The sequence below is a fragment of the Staurois parvus genome, unplaced genomic scaffold (genome assembly GCF_062004578.1).
Source record: "Staurois parvus isolate SC_StPar_1 unplaced genomic scaffold, SC_StPar_1.0 ptg000153l, whole genome shotgun sequence".
Taxonomy (NCBI): domain Eukaryota; kingdom Metazoa; phylum Chordata; class Amphibia; order Anura; family Ranidae; genus Staurois; species Staurois parvus.
The window spans coordinates 2457679-2477533 of record NW_028317949.1 but is presented as its reverse complement, the minus strand read 5'-3'; the positions used below and the strand labels follow the sequence as shown (position 1 = coordinate 2477533).

General features: G+C 41.1%; 1 protein-coding gene across 2 annotated transcripts in view; it reads left to right on the top strand.

Moving 5' to 3' along the window:
- BASP1 (brain abundant membrane attached signal protein 1) overlaps positions 1-19855 on the top strand; it is a 123823-nt gene that overhangs the window by 72055 nt on the left and 31913 nt on the right. The gene's annotated exons all lie outside the window — the stretch shown is intronic.

Sequence of the window (19855 nt, the reverse complement as noted above, 5' to 3'; positions counted from 1 at the left end):
TAAAGCCCTTGGCTTGTACCTTGGCATCATTTGTGGAAACTCACAGCAAGATACTTGAAAGGCTGATATGCTTCAAATCCTGTTTGTGCACAAATGCTGTTTCATTCTGCCAGTAGGAACTGGAAGGAGACTAGGGTGGCTTGCCTCTGTGTGCGTTGCCCAGTGCATTTTTGAATATGCCAGGGTAACTATTTGCAATGATAATTTTAATTAGTCACTGCCTGCCTGTGTATTTAGGTTTCAGAAAGCTATCAAATCTAGGTGGGGATAAAGAGTGTTTATATGCAGTTTGCTGAGACACACCTAGAGATTAAACTTCATGGGAATTGGGTTACAACAGACAAGTTTATTTCAGTGATGGTCAATAGAACTCTTTTAACCCCTTTCTGTCATAAAATTCAGCTGCTGGATAATTTGAGCAGGCTTAAATTCCAGAAATGAAATCTAAAGTACTAGACCTATATTTCTGAAAAAAACTTTTTTTTTAAATGTTATACTTGCTCTGTGCAATGGTTGTGCACAGAGCAGACCCAAACCTCTGCTGGGATCCCTCTCTCTTCTGAGTGCCATGGGGCGCTCATGTGGGCTTGATCCTGAGCCAGGCTGTGTGTGTATATTGAAACACCACATGGCTTGGCCCTGTCCCTGCTCCCTCCTCACAGAGTTTGGTTGACCGCAGCAGGAGCAAATGGTGTGTGTGTGTGTGTGTGTGTGTGTGTGTGTGTCAAGCTCGGGTAAGTAATTAGAGGGTGTTGGGAGCCAGCTGAACATGAAAGGGTTTGTGGTTTTTTTTTTTTTTGTTTTTTTTTTGTTTTTTTTGTGGTTTTTTTAACCTTCATGCGGAGAATGCATAAAGGTAAAAAACCTTTAGCATTTACAACCACTTAATGTTTTTGGGTGTCCCCATGGTTCAGTTTTTTAAGGACTTTGGCATTACTCTGACTCCTGGTTCAGGGGTCCGATAATCTGTGACCATTGCAACCAAAAGGTCAGCATACTATTCAGGCAACTGGCATTTTCAGGAAGAGGCACGCAAAAGCAGCTTCCTTATCTCTCTTGAAGCCGAATTCCTGCAACAAGTAAAATACAAATTAATAGCCTGCTAAAAGATAAAATAACAAAACCAGTTTTTGCTGAAATATTTTAATTTACTGTGGAAATTTCCCCCCAGTACTTCTTCTTTTTTTTTTTTTTTCCTGCCACTGGATGTTATTTAGGCTGATGCCCAGAATCATCCATCCTACTTTCTCTTAGCCCAAGTTGCCCTGAACCAGCCTTTGTCTTTGACTGGACAGTGAAAAGAGATGCAGCACAGTGATGAGCTCATCTCTCACTCTTTCTCTACCTATCGGCATGCTTCTTGTCAGCACATGAACTGATATAGCTCCTTGTACTGCTTCTTCCTCTCACATTCTAACCCTTCTGTGCAGCGACTGCAATAGACTAATACCAGGTCAAATTTAGGTACTTGCACTGATTGCATAAAGGTGTCTATGATTACAAAGCTGCATTAGTTTGTCTTTTTATATGCCTAGAGCTCAGTTTTAAAGACTTACTAAAGCCATTCTCATTCCATTAAAGTAGTTGTAAGGCTCCAGGTTTTTTAACTTCACTTTTAATTATGTGCAGCAGCCACTCTAATATTAACCTGAGCCCCCTTGCAATCCAGTGATGTGTATGAGAGCCTCAGCTTTCTGGGTCCTTCCTCTTCATTGGCTGAGACAGCAGAGGGAGCCATTGGAATATCTTTAAAACTAGATAAAAAAAAATTGGGCCCATTTTTTTCAACAGTCCCTACAGTCACTTTTTTAATTGGGCTCGAACCTTAAAAAAAAAACAAAAAAACATTCTAGCTCCAAGCAAGCTATCGTCCCCTTAACAGCCAGGTTTGTCCTCAGATATTCAATCATTATTTTTGATAATAGAACAGGCATCTTTCAATGCCTGCAAAGGGAATCCATTTATTAAACAATTTTATTACTTGTGCCTCGGAATGTTATTTATGTCCTTTTGCTGGCCTTGTAATATGTTATATGTTGGTCGTACTAAACGTACACTATGCTAACGGATCGGCGAACACCCTTGACTTATTACAGAGGGTGCCAACCAACATAGTGTCCCTCTCCACTTCCTTCAACATCAAAACAAAGACTTTAAGAAAATGGAAGTTTTAGCAATAGAATACATTGATGATAGAGCCTTAACTTTGAAAGATTTTTTCCTTCTATGCAGAAGAAAACCTTCTGGATATTTAAATTAGACACAATGACACCAGATGGGTTGAACGAGGACCCTGAAGTACATTGTATAATATTCACTATATTTGTGTTATGTACAATTTGATAGTATATGTAATTATTTGATTGGGTACGATCTTTATTATGTACAGTATGTTTTAGTAATCCTTGTATGCTCCCTGCCAGTTTGCTTATAGAGTTCAGCTATATGTATATCACGCTCCTGAGGTGGCCATGACACATATTTTGTGTTTCTCTTTTTAATAATCCTGTGTTTTTAACATTTTGCTGTGATAGTAATATTTATTTTTAACAATTGTACATTTATATCATATCCATGTAAACTGGTGGTAGTTTAAAATATTCTTACAAATTGTCTTGTTCTATATTGAAGGCATGTCCTTTTAATTGTTAACTTGCGCCCCTTCACAGTACCACCCCATTGTTCCCTTTTTACAACCCCAGTCCTTCCTGGTTGCTCAATGGCTTGGACAAAGCACGATTCTGTGCGAAACACGATGCTATAGCAACCAGGGCTTGTGTCCAGTCCCATGCATCCTGGACTTGTTGTGTCCAGTCCCATGCATCCTGGCTCCTCTGTCTGATGATCATCGATCTGCTGCTGGCTTCTACACTTAATTGATGTCACTTGCTGTATGCGTTGACATGATTTCTGGTGCGTGAGTTCCGGGGACACCCAGAGGCTGCATCCTTTCAGTGAGTGTTACCACTATCTCACAGATGGTGACCCACACACCATGTATAGTGGTCCACAGGATTTCTCCATCACCACCTCCTGTACCCTGGTCTGGCACATCCTCGATCTCGAGCAATAAGCCAATTTTATTGCCAACAATATGACATATGGGCTATACCACTTACTTTGTCTTTGATCCACATTGGATACAGAACTTTGATTCATGTTTTTATTAACTCTTAAGTGGATAATGACATCCTTTATCTTGGACAACATTGATACTGTTGGTGCCATTTTGTTGTGTTCTACCAGTCATAATTGCATTTGATTCTGGCTTTACACTAATAGCGCTCATTATCAGTCATTGGCTCCCACTGCTGTCAGTCACAGCCAGTGAGCCAATAAGGAGAGAGGGGTGGAAGGGGTGAGCCATGGCTCTGTGTGAATGGACAAGCCAAGCAGTAGCTTGGGATTGAGCCTGCTTGGCTGCCTCCATAGCAAGCTGCTTGCTCTGGGGGCACGCAGCAGGGGGAAGGGGCCAGGAGTGCCAGCGGGGGACCCGAGAAGAAGCTGATCACGGCCGCTCTGTGTAAGACCACTGCAGAAAGCAGGTAAGTAGAACACATTTTTGTGGTGGGTTTTTTTTTTTATTTCCTTATTAATAGCACTTTAATTATTCATAAAGGGCCAGCTCAAAACACTGTATTATGTTGAAATATTTTTTTCTTACATTGAAAATGTGTGCATATGCCCAGTCTATACCTCTAGGTGCAGCTGCTGTGTTTTTTAGCTTTTCTGTTTCTTCAAAACTACCAACAAGGGCAGGGGGAGAGCTTGATACATCAATTTCCTGCAGATTGCAAAAGTGAAACGCTTTCTCAGGTATCCTTTAGGTGCACATTCCCCAAGTGGTGCTGGTCAGTATATGGTGTAGTCTTAAGCTATGCAGTCTGCCCATCAGTTGATTGGTTACATCCTCAGACCTCCTTCTGGAACAGTATTCAAGCACCTGTTTAGCACAACTACAGTCTGCACCATCCATTGGCTGGTAGGGAAGAACATGCTTGTCTACAGGATTGCCCATGAAGTGTTCTTTCACTTGAGCACAACAATCATCATGACACTCTCTGCTTATGGTGTAGTTGAATATGGGGCTACAAAGGAAGATGTTGAATGAGCACAATGAATTTTAGATATAGTTATAGTGCTCCTAAAAGAAATGAACGAAAGATGGGGATTTCTGGAAGGATTCTAAGGTATTTATGGGACTAAATGTACCCAGGACAATCAAATTAAAACTTGAAGCATATATGTACAGTTATGGCCAAAAATATTGGCACCCCTCTCAGATAATGCACCACTTCCTCCAGAAAATTGTTTCAAGTACAAATGTTTAGGCATTCTCGTGTTTATTTTTTTTGTATTGGTATGACACACAAAAATTGGAGAAAAAAAAAGCCAAATCTGACACATTCCACACAAAATCCCAAAAATAGACTGGACAAAATTATTAGCACCCCCAAATTAATATTTGGTAACACACCCTTGGAAAAAATAACTGAAATCAGTTTTTCCTGTAACAATCAATGAGTTTCTTACGCAATTCTACTGGAATTTTGGACCACTCTTCTTTCACCAACTGCTCCAGGTCAGAGGATTGGAAGGGTTCCTCTTCCCAGCTGCTATTTTGAGATCTCTCCACAGGTGCTATATGGGATTGAGATCTGGACTCCTTGTTGGCCAGTTTGGTACTCTCCAGTGCTTTTGTCTGAAACAATTTCTGGGGGCTTTTTGGCATGTGCCTTAGGTCATTGTACTGCTGTAAGACTCACTTTTGTGTGTCCTACCAATACAAACAAAATAAACATGAGAATGCCTAAACATTTGTAATTGCAACAATTTAATGGGCAAAGTGGTGCATTATCTGACAAATGTAGGGGTGCCAATATTTTTTGCCATGACTGTAATTTTTGTTTTTGCATTTAAATTTGTTTCAAAGAGACCACTGTTCCTTGCTCATGCAAGTGACCGTTCCTATAGAAAAGGCATCCCCTGACTCTCGTACTCTCCTTACCTGCAATCTCTTACAGATCCCTGTTCTCCTGCAGCCAGCTGTTTGGCGCTTTTGGGGACACAGGGGGAGCTGTGACTGCACTATATTATTTGACAATGCTGGGGCATAGCAATTGGCTGTTACACCCAGGCACAGTCACAGGGGAGCAGGTCACATGCGTCTCCATACAGTGTAGAATATCGTCTTTGGTAGGAGCAAGAAGCTTCGAAAGAGCACAGGTAAGGGTAGTATAAGGGGTTGGGGGATGTCTATTCCTGAGTCGCTGTTATCGGTGATCAATGTTATGAGTGATCACAAATGCACTTCATGTTGGTTATGCCCAGTAACTGACAAAGTAAATTGGTGTACTGACAGTTGTGGTTGCCATATTTTTTTTTTTTCAATAGGAAGTGAGAGTATATCTTCACAATAGAAGGACAAATAACCTTTTAGACAGTTTTTCATGGGAACCAGTGTCTCTGTGGGATGATTTTTTTTTCCTTAGATCCCTGTTCTGGTGGCATCTCTAACTGTTCCAGGAGGGAGGCTAAATAAATAAAAAATTTTGAGTATGAATCTTCCTAATCGAGATACAGCTAGCAATAATAACCATACAGTTATTCTAGCCCCCCTCCACCACCACTCTTTAAAATAACTTTAAAAAGCCAGAACTTTTTTTTAAACTTTTAAAAGGCAATTTTTTAAAAAAAATGATAAACCTGTTATACTTACCTGGTCTGTGCAGTGGTTTTGCACAGTCCAGCCCTGTTCCACCTCCTCTTGGGTCCCCTGCCAATGCTCCTGGCCCCTCCCTCCTGCGAGTGCTCCCGGAGTAAGCCGCTTGCTATGGCAGCACCCAAGCAGGCTCGCTCCCGAGCCACAGCTGTGTCTATTCACACACACAGCTATGGCTCGGCCCTGCCCCCCCGCTCTCTCTCCCTCTCTCGTCCTCTTGCGCGCCCTCTCTCTCTCTTGCGCGCCCTCTCTCTCTCTTGCGCGCCCTCTCTCTCTCTTGCGCGCCCTCTCTCTCTCTTGCGCGCCCTCTCTCTCTCTTGCGCGCGCCCTCTCTCTCTCTTGCGCGCGCCCTCTCTCTCTCGCGCGCGCCCTCTCTCTCTCGCGCGCGCCCTCTCTCTCTCGCGCGCGCCCTCTCTCTCTCTTGCGCGCGCCCTCTCTCTCTCTTGCGCGCGCCCTCTCTCTCTCTTGCGCGCGCCCTCTCTCTCTCTTGCGCGCGCCCTCTCTCTCTCTTGCGCGCGCCCTCTCTCTCTCTTGCGCGCGCCCTCTCTCTCTCTTGCGCGCCCTCTCTCTCTCTTGCGCGCCCTCTCTCTCTCTTGCGCGCCCTCTCTCTCTTGCGCGCCCTCTCTCTCTCTTGCGCGCCCTCTCTCTCTCTTGCGCGCCCTCTCTCTCTCTTGCGCGCCCTCTCTCTCTCTTGCGCGCCCTCTCTCTCTCTTGCGCGCCCTCTCTCTCTCTTGCGCGCCCTCTCTCTCTCTTGCGCGCCCTCTCTCTCTCTTGCGCGCCCTCTCTCTCTCTTGCGCGCCCTCTCTCTCTCTTGCGCGCCCTCTCTCTCTCTTGCGCGCCCTCTCTCCCTCTTGCGCGCCCTCTCTCCCTCTTGCGCGCCCTCTCTCCCTCTTGCGCGCCCTCTCTCCCTCTTGCGCGCCCTCTCTCTCCTCTTTTGGCTCACTGGCTGTGATTGACAGCAAAGGGAGCTAATGGCACCCACTGCTGTCTCGGCCAATGAGGGAGAGTCCTCAGAGAGCTGAGGCTCTCATGCACATCACTGGATTGCGATGGACCTCAGGTAAGTATTAGTGGGGGCTGGGGAGGCTGCTGCACACAGGTTTAAAACCTTAGGCCTTTGCAAACACTTTAAGCTTAAAACATACTGTATATATGTATTGATTGCAGTGCCCACAAGCCTTTGAGCCGGCCATACATGGATTGAAATTAGGCCGTTCCAGTAGGGAGTGACCGAGATTCGATTCATGTATGGACAGACTGATTGTACAGTCTGTCCACACTGAAGTCCATACTGTACTGAAGTCCAGCCTGTCGGATTTTTCTACATGTGTTTACTGCCTATAATTGCTCCCTGAGCATCTAGGGGCTGCCATAAGTAGCCAGTCTCCTTATCAAACATTAATGCTGTTTTGACAGCTGTCAGTGCTTCAATCAAGGGTTGTTAACAGTGCCTGTCTTCTCCAAAGTCACGTGTAAAGTCCCTGAAGGTTTAATGCCAACATGTTCTTGTGGAAGACATGTTGGAACTATGTTCTAGGAAATAAAAAAGACTTCTATGAGAAAGGGATACTTTGGTTTCCAGAATACCATTTGTATACGAGTACACAAAAGGTTAACTATAGCCTTTCAATGTCTACATATTGTTACTGTGCCAGATCCTACTGATAGTGCATTGTGGAAACTCACTGAGGCGAAGCTTGTCTGTCACAAGAAAAGATGAACTAGTTTGGCATATTTGATTTTGCTAGCTGCCAAATGGTTTGGATGCAACCATTTCCAGACACAGTTCAAGTCATTTAATGAGTTCCAAATGGTGTTCTGTAAAGTGGTAAGGTTCGAAGACTCCTCAACCAGGCATGTCTTGCTAGATGGGCTGCAGTTTTATACAAGGGAAATGTGCTATGAGAGCCACTATCTGTGATTTATTGTGTCACCTGTGCTTATTTACCATTGAGAATAACCCACATAATGTGCAATTGACACTTAGGGGTTTATTTACTAAAGCTGGAGAGTGCAAAATCAGACTCACTTCTGCATAGAAACCAATCGGCTTCCAGGTTTCATTGCCAAAGCTTCATTGAACAAGTTGAGGTTAGAAGCTGATTGGTTTCTATGCAGAAGTGAGTCTGATTTTGCACTCTCCAGCTTTAGTAAATAAACCCCTTAGTATTAGATGTTCTAATTCCAATCTATAAATAATTTTTTGCAAGACTGTACGTATTCCTTTGCACATATAGCAAGCGTTTTCAGCTGTAAATAGGTAAAATGCTAATGAGTATTTTGTGTAAAGACCTAGGATATCAAGTGGGGAGTACAGGCAAAGATAAGAAAGTGTATGTATAGCAGCATTTACATTTGAAAGAATCCTCATATTGTGGGGTAGCATTGTGATGAGAGATGGACTGTCATTGCAGACCTCCCTTTCTGGGTGCTAGTTATCTGGATGTTGTGCTAAATCTCTATTCTTCAAGAAGTATGCAAATCAAAAAAACTCAGATGTTTTTATTTACGGAGTGTCAGGTATTCAGTAACTTGGGGGAAATATGACAATAAGGCTACTTTTTAGGCTATTTTTAGAACTGGAGATGAGCAATGAAAGCCTCATCCAATACATTATTTGAACTTGATTTTATTTAATTTTTATTTCAAATTTTAAGAACTTTAAATGTGCCTTCTGACCAACCAAGAAAGTTAAAATTTAGATGCATACAGGGAGCACATATTGCTTGCTCAGTACTTTTTCAGGTGGACATTGCTATAGTGCACCAGTCTACCCTGTACCTTTTTTTTTGTTTAACGAGTGGAAAACCCCTAATTATGATGCAGAAGAGGAATTCCCAAACACGCCCACTGAAGGCTCCTTTTGTGGGGAATACCATATTTCTTTAAATTTCATCTCCTAGTTCTGTGCAAACTTCTGACAAGAGCCAATAAGCAAATTACACAACTAGGATACAGTGAATCTGGTAAATTCTCTATAAAGGAATTATTTTGTCATGGTAACAGAAAATAATGCCCTATAAAACTGAAGTGAAAGGTTTAAGTTTTCATAGTAAATTTACAAGTGGGTTTGTGTAGAAAACTATCAACTTTTGATGGTACGCTTTAAATGCCTTGCTTTTCAATATATCGGATCACTTTTTTTTTTTTTTTTTTTTCCCTTCTGAAGATCGCAATAATATATGACCTAGATTTATTTCTTATCCCAAAGTGTTATTTATTGGCAGAATCTAAAATTTGTAAATAATTGTACTTGAATGACAGTCTACTTTTTAATGATAATAAAGGCATAGATGGTGTATGCCTGGGTTCCTCATATGATATAGCAACATTTAAAGGAGAAGTTCACTTTTGGGGACATGTTACATGTTCCACCCGTGTGTTTTTTTTTTTTTTTTTGTTTTTTTTTTTTTGTTTTTTGTTTTTTGTTTTTTTTTAGGGTGGAACCTGTTCCTGCAGCTCTCCTTTCAATCCCCCTCCCTTTGCCAGCAGGCCAAGGATTTTCTCCCTGCACCTACTGTCACAATGTTAAAAGAAAGTCGCTGTATGGGGCTCCACTCACACTGCCGTGCTGTTCAATCACAGAATTCTGTGAATGAATGCCTACAAGTACCATCAGCCTTTGCTACTGATGGCTTGTAGTTCGCAATGAACTGTGAGGATACTGGTGAGTGCTCTCATAGTCCCATTGAGCTTCCTGGATTGAAGCAATTATCTGTATCAGAGGTACAGGCAGATGGCTACAATGACAGTCTGCAGGAGACTGACATTGTACCTGCGATCTTCTGATCTTTATGCTGATCTGAATACTTTCCAGGCTCCTAAGTAAAAAAAAAAAAAAAATAGTGAAGGCTAATTTTTTTTTTTCTAACTGCAAAAAATGTGCATTTATATTTATTTTAAGGTGAACTCCTTTTTAAGGATAACTGTATTTGCCATTCTGGTGAAATGCCCGAGGATTTGCAGGTAACCACGACTGATACCACGGTTATTCTAGTTTCTACACTACTTTACCCACAGAACAATATTTGTGTAAGAAGTAACAAACATATCTGCAGTATACCCTGCTATTTAAAATGGAATTTCGGATAAACATCTAAACACACGTTTATCTATGGAATCAGTCTTATGATTTACATACTGTTTCCTGGTACACCTCCATACTAATTGGACTGCAGGGATAATGTTGGTTCATTGCCCAGTAAGTAGCTGGAGGCAGGAAGCTGCAGTGCTGGACCAGGAATTAGTGGTTATAAAGGCTTTTTTTTTCTTAAAATAATAAACGTTATACTTATCTGTACTGTGCAATGTTATTGCAGAGAGTGCCCCCAAACCTCTGCTTTTGGGGTCCCCTGCCTGCGCTTTTGGCTCTTCCTCTTCTGTGCCTGCCAGCATCGCAAGACACTTACTATGGTGGTAGACGTGCAGGCTTGCTCCCAAGCGGGTTGTTTGTGTCCATAGACGCACACAGTGTGGTTTGGCCCCGCTCTCTGCTCACAGGATTTGAGTGACCGCAACATGAGGCAATGCCTGTGAGAGTGGGGAAAGGGGGGAGAGTTGGTATAGACTAGCACTACGCTGGATTGAGTGAGAACTCAGAAAAGTAGGGGGTTAATACAAATGAGGCTTTTTTTTTTTTTTACCTTGCAGAGAATGCATTTAAGTTAAAACATGTCTTGGCTTTAGAAGCACTTTAAATGTTGCCCACCTTTCTTATGCGGTGTGGTAGAGTTGCATAAATCACTAGATTTGCTGTACAACATTTTAGACACTTTGGCAGATAACGCAGTAAACATATATGTATTCCAGCTGTTTTATATAGTTGTTTGTGTGTAGTTCTATTCAATGGCGAAATACATCTAGTAAAGTAAAAGCTAGGTAACATGGCTTGTACATGGCTTTGAAAGCTGGCAATATAGTCTGTTACTTCTACATTCCTACATCTTTAAAGTGGTTATGAAGGCTTTTTTTTCATTAAAATAAAAAAATGTTATACTTGCCTGCTCTGTGCAATGGTATTGCAGTGCCATCCCTCCTCTTCTGGCACTTTTTTAAAAACATTTTTTTTTAGTTGCTTTCTGGCTTATGCCAGAATCATCTCGTATAGAAATCATGGGCATTGGTAGGAGAAGGAGTTTTATTACGAAGCACACACTCCTGCCTGCATGCCTGAGGTAAGGGCAGCTGGATTCTAGGAAGTAAATGCTACACGTATCAACTGCCCTTAAACAAGATGGCTACAGCAAGACATGCTAGGGGGTGTTTGATTTCCTAAAGCCGTAATAAACTTTAAAAAAAGAAAGTTGGGCCTGTGTGGGATGATGTAACAACATGATAGTATGCATCGCATACTAGCACATTATGACAGACTTAAGCCTAGTACACATGCGCCGAATGTCTGGTGGCATCAGCTGGTTCAGTAGAAACCAGCCGACAGTCTGCCCATGCGGGCTGTTTGGCTGGATTCTGTCAAAGGGGCATGACCAAAAAAAATCTCTGCAGAACAGCTCCCGATCAGTGCTCTCAGCCAATGGCTGAGAGTGCTGACTATAGTGTTCTGGCAGGAGGGCTGTCCCCCCTGTCAGAACACAGTAGCACAGCGGGGGTGATTCCTGTACTAATATCGGATTGTCAGTACAGCTGTTCCTCCTAAGCTGTCCGTTTTTTTTTTGGTTTTTTTTTCCATCTCGAAAAAAAAAAAAGTAGTGTGTACTAGGCTTTACCTTACAGTGAAGCCCTCCAGTGGCATGCTGTCGCTGTTGACAGGGCTTCCATCTTCGATTGGTCTTTTTTCTGGTTTCATGGGCTCTGGCCATTTGAATTGCTGAGCCGTGATGACATCACTCTCCTGTATGTCCGTGGGAGTCACAGCTGTGGCACAGCTTTCTCAATGGATGGCATCCTGTTCATTGGGAGTGCAGTGTGCATGTACCCGTGACATTCCCAGTTCCTACTAAAGTAAATATCTCCTAAACTGTGTACCTTTTTTAGGAGGTATTTACTGTATCTACTGGTAAGCTTTATTATAGGCTTACCTAATAGGTATAAATCAGTCTTTACTACTTTTTTTAATAAAACAAATCTTGGAGACATGGGTGGATCGGTGAGTTTGCTTGGCATATTAAAAATGAAGTAGATGGTGTTTTTCAGTTTGTGGCGCTCAGATCCAGTTACGTTCTCCTTTTAATACTGTAGTGTTTCATATGACTGGTCTGTGGTGTCATTAACGGGAATCATAACTCATGTATTTAGGAATGCAAGACTTTAAAATTTTCAGAAACTGAAGTGACTTTATCTCTCTAAACAGAGCTATAGCATAACTCTAGCACTGCCATGTTGCCCTTTCCCATGTCTTTTCCATACACAGTGTACTTTACCTTTTATTATTATTTGGTTTGAATTTGTACTCTGTGCGTGCTGCCAATTCTCATATAAATACTTTTATTGTTTGATTAGTTTTGTTTGTTATTTTTGTATCTGGTTTTACAGTGGCTGTATTAAACATAATCCCATTTACTTTCTACTTATGGCTCGCATACAAAGATTTATTTTGGTGGTTCTATTCCTTCAGATTTTTTTGAAGCAATGGTAATCATATTGGTTGTGAACATTCTATGTTAGACACTTTCTAATGCAGGCACAATAACTGGTTTTGCTTAGATTAAGAAATGATCTTTTGTAACTCGTTTACACTCTTGCAAAGAAATAAAGCTCCGCACAATCACCTCACTCAATTCAATTCATCAGGGAACACCAGTGCTCATCTTTGGCCTCTGCAAGCCACTTCAGTAACGATTATTACAAATATAAGCTGGCACTTCAGTAAAGATTCTTGGTATCCTTGATTACATCAAATGGCTAAACACTCAACAGGTATGCTAATACATTTCAGATGCCTCCTTAGCTTTGAGTAATACCCGGAGTATCTGGAACACGTTCGCTTACCTGACGACGAGCTGTTTTAAATTTACAAGGTTAAAAAGTTCTTCCTGATGTTGGGGTTACAGGACACTGTGCAAGACACAGTGGGGTTTATTTACTAAAGCTGGAGAGTCCAAAATCAGACTCCCTTCTGCATAGAAACCAATCCGCTTCTAACCTCAGCTTGTTCAATGAAGCTTTGGCAATGAAACCTGGAAGCTGATTGGTTTCTATGCAGAAGGGAGTCTGATTTTGGACTCTCCAGCTTTAGTAAATAAACCCCAGTGTGCCTGTATTCCATAGTCTGTTCAGCCTAGGGAAAGATGCAGGTTGTGATTGAGCAGGAGAGGGGGGGGGGGGGGGACATTTAAAAGACAGGCTGTGATTAGGAGGGGGTATGAGTTAGAGGCAGGCTGTGATTGGTCAGGGAGCGTGGTGGCTGAACAAACCTAGCCAATACAGCCATATTGTGTGTCTGCACAGTTTCCTGTACCTGTGAATGGCCAGCCAAAGGATGCAAACAGACCATGCTAACACACATCAGCTTCTGTGCTTTATGTGGTCAGTTTAGAACAAGGAGGAAAAGTGACTGGCTGGATCTTCCAGGTACTTTCAATTATATAAGGACATAAAAATGATGGAACCTATAATTAAGGAAACACATGTTTGTGAGCACACATTGATAAAAAAAAATAAATCGATATAGATTTTAAACTATTTTAAAACTGTAAATCCATTGCTTTTTTTTTGCTGGAGTGTGTTTACACTGTAATTCTATCTACAATTATAACAAGTTGCTTTTATGTGCTTCCCACAGGTAACAAATGAAAACAGACAATGCCTTAGTGGTTTCTGTTGTGCACTGACTTCCCTAGAATATACACCAAGCATGATAAACGTAATAAAGTACATAAAGCACTTTAATGATTTAGTAAATATTAGTTTAATAAGTAGAAAACAGTGCAAATATGTGTGATAAAGTTTTTGGACCCCCAAAACATATGATTGGAATTCTGCATAAACCGCTCCTAAATTGTGATCTGCTTTTTATTTTTACCAAGTACAACAAATATATTACATTGCCATATCTTAACTAAAGATAGATAGGGTAATTAATTTAAAAGCTTATATTTGGTGCCCAACAGTGCCTCCTTAATCACTTGCCCTCCAAAGGATTTACCCCCCCCCCCCCCCCCGACCAGGCCATTTCTTTGCAATATGGCGCTGTGGCACTTTAACTGACAATTACATGGTCATGCAATGCTGCACTCAAATTATGTTTGCCCTTTTTTCCCCACAAATGGAGCTTTCTTTCGGTGTTATTTGATCCCCTGTGCTTTTTTTATTTTCGCGCTATAAACAAAAAAGACAGTTTAAAAAATACTTTTTTTTTTTTTTTTTTTACTTTTGCTATAAAACATATCCAGTAAAAAAAAATCTAATTTTCATCATAAATTTAGGCCACAATGTATTCTGCAAAAGAAAAATCCCAGTACGTGTAAATTAATTGGTTTACCTAAAAGCTATAGCATTTACAAATGGTGTGTGTGTGTGTGTGTGTGTGTGTGTGTGTGCGCCGTATTTGCCGGCATATAAGACGACCCCCTACTTTTCCTGCTAAAATGTAGTGTTTGGGCTATACTTACCGTATAAGACTACCCCTCTTCCAATGCACACCAGTGGGAGGAATAGTGCCCCATCATCTGTATCAGTGGGAGGAATAGTGCCCCATCATCGGTGTCAGTGGGAGGAATAGTGCCCCATCATTGGTATCAGTGGGAGGAATAGTGCCCCATCATTGGTATCAGTGGGAGGAATAGTGCCCCATCATCGGTGTCAGTGGGAGGAATAGTGCCCCATCATCGGTATCAGTGGGGGGAATAGGTGCCCCATCATTGGTATCAGTGGCGGGAATGGTGCCCCATCATCGGTATCAGTGGGAGGAATAGTGCCCCATCATCGGTGTCAGTGGGAGGAATAGTGCCCCATCATCGGTATCAGTGGGGGGAATAGGTGCCCCATCATTGGTATCAGTGGCGGGAATGGTGCCCCATCATCGGTATCAGTGGCAGGAATGGTGCCCCATCATTGGTTTCAGTGGGGGGTGGAATAGTGCCCCATCATTGGTGTCAGTGGGAGGAATAGTGCTCCATCATTGGTATCAGTGACACCAATGATTGGAACACTATTCCTCCCACTGACACCAATTACACTTGCTGACCCTGTTCTAGTATGGTGCTGCTGCAGCCAGCATGTGTGGTTGCAGCAGCACCTCTACACTGCACAATTACCTGCTGCTCCTGCACTCGATTTTTCGTGGGGCCGCTCGGCTCCGCCCCCTCGCCGGTGATTAGCCGCCTGTGTGCCTTTCCTGAGCTACAGTTCTGGCGGCCAATCACCGGTGAGGAGGCAGAGCCGAGCAGCTGTGCGAACATCCAGTGGCCGAACTGAAGGAGCAGCCGCGCTTCCTGGACCGGATCGTCTTGGGACCGGAGCCAGGTAAGAAACAGCCCCTGCCCACCCCTGTACTTAGTGTCCCTTCCGTTGGAAGGGGGGGGTGGCGGCGGCACCGCGCCGCCCCCCTAAAAAGTGTCAGTATGCCGTATACCGGCGTATAAGACGACCCCCGACTTTTGAGAAGATTTTCAAGGGGTAAAAAGTCGCGTGTGTGTGTATGTATATGTATATGTATATATGTGTGTGTGTGTATATATATATATATATATATATATATATATATATATATATATATATATATATATATATATATATATATATATATATATATAAAATGTGTGTGTGTGTATATATATATATATATAAAATGTGTGTGTGTGTGTGTGTGTGTGTGTATGTGTATGTGTATATATATATATATGTGTATATATATATATATATATATATATATATATATATATATATATATATATATATATATATATATATATATATATATATATATATATATATATATTTTTTTTTTTTTATATACTAGTAATGGCGGTGATCAGCGACATATGGTAAACCTTCTGACACAGGGAGGGGGGAGGGCTGTCACTGACTTCCACAGTGACACTAATACAGTGATCAGTGCTAATAAGCACTGACACTGGGCAGGAATGGGTTAACATCTGGGAAGATCAAATGTTTAGCTGTGCTTTGCTGTGTAAGTACACTGCTTTGTATTGCTCTGCATACACTGCAATACAAAGCAGTGTGCTACAGCTGACTGGGGAGAGATCTGTATTGTTTACATATAGACCTCTCCCTCGTCAGTGATCTTCGGCGATCGCTGGGTGCGAATCACTGGCTAGGACATGATGATCGACAGCTGAAGCATGCCCCCTACCAAGAAATACAAAACCATGTGTGCGCATTCACATGTTGTGCAGCCCTGCCACCCTGTAGCAGTAGTTCTGCTATAGGGCGGAAGGGAAGCGGTTAATTGTCAGGATCACTAACCAACACTTTAGTTGAGTTCCAACCGTTTGAACCATTCTTGTATATAAAACCTTTTAAGTTAATATGTATTTTTGGGGTATCTTGCATAAATGGTCTGCTTCAGATTAAACCACAGCGTTTAATGGATTTGAGGTCAGAAATTTGACTTGGCCATTCTAAAGGACAGGCTTTCTTCTGTTTTGGCTGCCTTGTTGATTCTTCATGCACTTTTGTATCGTTTTATTGTTGAATAAGCCAACTTCTTTCAAGTTGTAGATAAGGCTTCTGCCAAGCCACAATAAAATGTTCTAAGGCATCAAAGTAACCCGCCACTGTTCTAGCAGGTAGTTTTTTGCAGTTTGTGTGTATTAACATTTTTGGACAATATTGGATTCCTTTTTATTATAGTCTCCCATTTGACAGCATTTTTTTTTAAATTCATGTTTACCTATGGTTGACTTGTGACTCAGGTGTTGACAAGTACAGTAAATACCTGAAGATTAGCTGTCATTTTAAGGCTTTTTGAGACCTGTGTGGGGATTGTATGGCACTCTTGAATTCATATTTGCAAAATGCCTGCTTCTAAAGACGTAAGAGAAATGTTCTGAATTGCTAAAATTCTTCTGGATTATGGAATTGTAGATCTTTATAAATTACTATGTGTCCCTTTTTACTCACTATGCTCTGTTCATAAAACAAATATATATATATATAAATGCATTAGTGTGTACCAGCCTTTACAATTTTTTACAATGGGTTGTTTTTTTGTTTTTTTTTCCTACCGATGAGCAGTGGATATAAAAAGTCTACACACCACGCACCCCTGTTTTAAGATGTCAGGTTTCTGTGATGTAAAAAAAATTAGAGAAATATAAATTTCAGAACTTTTTTCCACCTTTTTTTTAATGTGACCTATAAACTGTACAACTAAATTGAAAAACAAACTGAAATCTTTTAGGGGGGGAGTAAACATGAACAACAAAGCAATCACATTCAAAATCATGTTAAATAGGAGTCAGTACACACCTGCCATCATTTTAAAGTGCCTCTGATTAACCCCAAATAAAGCTCAGATGTTCAAGTAGGTGTTTCCTGACATTTTCCTAGTCGCATCCGTCGGCAAAAGCCATGGTCCACAGAATGCTTCCAAAGCATCAGAGGGATCTCACGTTAAAAGGTATCAGTCAGGCGAAGGGTTCAAAAGAATTTCCAAGGCATTAGATATACCATGGAACACAGTGAAGACAGTAATCAAGTGAGAAAATATGACGCAACAGTGACATTTCCAAAAACTGGACATCCCTCCAAAATGAATGAAAAGACATGACGAAAACAGGTCTGGGAGGCTGCTAAGAGGCCTACAGCAACATAAAAGAACTGCAGGAATATCTGGCAAGTACTGGTAGTGTAGTACATGTGACAACAATCTCCCGTATTCTTCATATGTCTGGGCTATGGGGTAGAGTGGCAAGACTGAAACATTTTCTTACGAAGAACAACATCCAAACCCGGCTAAATTTTGCAAAAACACATCTGAAGTCTCCCAAAAGCATGTAGAAAATGTGTTCTGGTCTGATGAAACCAAGGTTGAACTTTGTGGCCATAATTCCAAAAAATGTTTGGAACAAAAATAACACTGCACATCACCAAAAGAACACCATACCCACATGAAGCATGGTGGTGGCAGCATCATGCTTTGGGGCTGTTTTTCTTCAGCTAGAACTGGGGCCTTAGTCAAAGTAGAGGGAATTATGAACAGTTCTAAATACCAGTCAATATTGGCACAAAACCTTCAGGCTTCTGCTAGAAACATGAAGAGGAACTTCATCTTTCAGCATGACAACGACCCAAAGCATACATCCAAATAAACAAAGGAATGGCTTCACCAGAAGATTACATTTTTTGCAATGGCCCAACCAGACCTGAATTTGATCAAAAATCTGCAGGGTGATCTGAAGAGGGCTGTGCACAGGAGATGCCCTTGCAATCTGACAGATTTGGAGTGTTTTTGCAAGGAAGAGTGGGAAAATATTGCCAAGTCCAGATGTGCCATGCTGATACTCATACCCAAAAAGGCTGAAGGCTTTAATAAAATCAAAAGGTGCTTTAACAAAGTATTAGTTTTAAGGGTGTGCACACGTATGCAACCATATTTTAGTTTTTTTATTTCTTACTTTCCTCCACCTAAAAGATTTCCATTTGTTGTTCAACTGAGTTGTACAGTTTTATAGGTTACAATAAAGGTAAAAGTTCTGCAATTATTCATCTTTCTCATATTTTTTTTTTTTTACATCACAGAAACCTGACTTTTTAACAGGGGTGTGTAGACTTTTATATTCACTATAATTGCTTCTTTACATAGGGGTAAAGTGAATTGCACTGGGACTGCAAGAAGAAAATATACAGATGAGAACAGTGCCATATAGTGCATTTTGTACGCAGTACATGCTTTAAACTGCACTAAAAGTCACAAGTGTGAATTGGGTTTAAAGGCAAATTATAATGATTTTAGAATTTGTGTTTTGTTTTTATAGTTTTTAAACTGTTATGTAACGGTTTATTTGTGAAACAAAGAGATCTGTTACATGGCAATAGGCTAAAAGACAACCCAGCGAGCATAGATTGTTTTGATGTTTTCTTTGGGTAAAACCTGGGACTAATGCAGGCCATAGATGGGGAGAAAAACGGACGATTTTTCGTCCGAAAATAAAACCGGCCGATTATCTTATCGTTAGTGGACGATTTTGTCGGCCGTTTTTCGTGTATTTTGGACTTTCAGAATATCGGTGATGTTGGAAAATTTTCGAAAAACGCCCGACTTTATCCTCATTGATGGTCAAAAACGAACGATCGTTTTCCGAAAAAGGATCACAAAGGCCACAAAATGACATCATTTCCCGTTATAGGTTACTCATTAATCGGCCGATTTTCGTAATAATTGGTGGTCAGGTAAGTTTTTTAGACCGACCGATAGTTCGTTAATCGGCCGAAAATCTGCCGTTTTTCTCCCCATCTATGGCCTGCATTAGCTGTTTGATAAAAGACGACACACTACTATGTTCACTCATTAAAGTAAATGGGCTGCTGTTAGAACAGGTGAGAGCGATACTGCTTCACATGTGAAAAGGAGCCTAGAGCTCCAATTGCTGGCCAGATAGAAGCCAAGAATTGTCAGCCTAAAAATGTATAATCCTGGTCATAAATAAAATATGCACAAAGTTAATATAATTTCCCTTTTAATCACTGTTTTGTATCTTAAATTGGAGAATATTGTCACTGCACAGTTACCATGACTAACAGGCCTGTGCTGATAACATACATTAGGCCAGAAGAGAATTGTCTACAGTTTGGTGCTCTGGTTTAGGTATATTTTAAAGTAAAAACTTTTTAATTCACATGGAGTAGAGAATCATATGTCCCCTTTTTTGTAGAAATTTTCTCTTGTTTGCTTTATGAAGACATAACCGGAAGTTGGCGTTGACCTGTCATAGGGAAGACAAATCCATATCATCGGAGCAAGGGTCTCCTTTCTGTGATTTTTTTTTTTTTTTTTTTTTTTTTTTTTTTTTTTTCCCCCTCTACTGTTCTACATATAACTCTAAATTTCAGATCTTTCACTTTTTAATCTGAGGACAATAATCCTCTTGATCTGCATGGGCAAGGTGATCGGGTCTCTCTAAGCAATGGATATATAATGGCTTTAAACATTGGGTTATTCCCTTACAGACCTGATGTGCAAATTGACATTACCCAGAAGCCGTTTGTCCCTTT